The sequence below is a fragment of the Miscanthus floridulus genome, chromosome 12, assembly GCF_019320115.1.
Source record: "Miscanthus floridulus cultivar M001 chromosome 12, ASM1932011v1, whole genome shotgun sequence".
Taxonomy (NCBI): domain Eukaryota; kingdom Viridiplantae; phylum Streptophyta; class Magnoliopsida; order Poales; family Poaceae; genus Miscanthus; species Miscanthus floridulus.
In genome coordinates, this window is record NC_089591.1 from 23359191 (window position 1) to 23360926 (window position 1736).

The window sequence follows — 1736 nt, forward strand, 5'->3', positions numbered from 1 at the left end:
TTATGATTGATGATGAATTTATGCATATATTCGCAAAGCTCTTAGCTCAGTACTTGAGTGCATTAAGTGGTCGACATTATGTAAGCATGGTGTTTAGATATTGTTTGCTTGTGGATGCATTCTACACTCTAGGTCATGTGGTAGATCATGGATGTGACACTCCCATTAAGTCCTTTGTAGTCCACTCCCCATTTGTAGAGCAAGTAGAACACGGTTGCAAAAGGAGACAAGCTTTGATCTTGATCTTCCTTAGTAATGTTCCTTATGTATAGATCCAAAGTTAGTTATACTATAGATGAGAGTGTATATACTTGGGTGTACAAAAGACTTAGTAAATATGGAATGACTTAGAAAGCTTTTGCTCTTAACGAATCTCCGGTATAGTCGTACTACATTTTATGAGTCTCTATTTCTATCTCTAGAATACCATTATTACCTTACACTTATTATTTATTTATCATTTGACTTACCCCTACCATAGCATCAGAGTGGTTTTATCATAAGTATATATATATATTTGTCAATATCTCAATGCCAACACATTTCCATAGCTCCTCCCTATGGATAAAATATAAATAACGGTACTTGGCATACTCCTGGGTGAAATGCTACAATGGTATATTATCTGTGCAGTTTGCGGATACTTTAATATATATAATTTTCCTCTAAGTTTTTAAGTGTCATTTTATAATTACCAACAACGCATTTCTGGCATCATGCTAGGTATGACAACTTAGTAAAGAGTGATGCTAAGAAATGTTAACAAACATTTCTGGCGCCGTTGCCGGGGAGGGGCACATGGCTATAGAGAATTGATCAAATAAATACTTATTGATGAAATCATAACCTCTACTTTAGCAGGCTTACCCTTGTTTGTCTTTGTTCATATCTTACATAGGGTATTGTAGACTTGGTTGTGATTCACCAACAACTTCCAATTAGAATCAAATCAACCTAATTAAGAGGAAGCTCAACACCAGTTTCTGAGCTATGGCTGAGAAAACTCAGCGTGAGTTCTCTGCTCCGAGCACTGAGAACATTTGCACTGGACCAACATTCAAGACCAACAACCTTGAGTTTGAGATCAAGCCAAGCCTCATCAACATGGTGCAACCTACCCCATTCAGTAGAAAGGAACATGAAGATGGTAGCGCTCATCTTCAGAATTTTCTAGAGATAAGTAGCATGGTCGTCATCAAGGACATTGCTCAAGACATCATACTACTTCACTTATTTCCATTCTCACTTGTGGGAAGGGCAAAGTAGTGGTTCTCCATCAACAAAGATCACATGAATATGTGGGCAAAGTGTTTGAAGGCCTTCCTAGAAAAGTTCTTCCCTATAGGCAAGACAAGTGCCTTAAGAGAAAAGATTTCCAATTTCCAACAGTAGAAGGGAGAAACCATTCTAGATGCATGGGAACATTTCCAAGAATACATTTCAGATTGTCCTCATCATGGGATGGAAGATTGGTTGCTCATGCAAGGCTTTTACCATGGATTAACTTAGAAAGCTCGTGAACAACTAGATGCTACTACTAGAGGATCATTTATGTCACTCACCCATGGAAAAGTTGAAACTCTTATGGAAAAGATAGCCTCTAATCAAGGCTGGTCTCAATGCAATACTCAATCATGTAATAAGAGCGAAGAAGTACTAGAAGCGGTGTGTGCACTTGTCAACCAAGATGGACGTCTTATTGAATTGGCTTGAACAGCGAGCCAATTACAAGAAAG

At 38.0% G+C, this 1736-nt stretch overlaps 1 non-coding gene across 1 annotated transcript; it reads right to left on the reverse strand.

Moving 5' to 3' along the window:
* Window positions 1–1356: 1356 nt before the first annotated feature.
* LOC136498757 (small nucleolar RNA R71) lies at window positions 1357–1463 on the reverse strand. Its single transcript, XR_010769758.1, has one exon. It is a non-coding gene; the product is annotated as a small nucleolar RNA R71 (small nucleolar RNA).
* Between the last annotated feature and the right edge of the window lie 273 nt (window positions 1464–1736).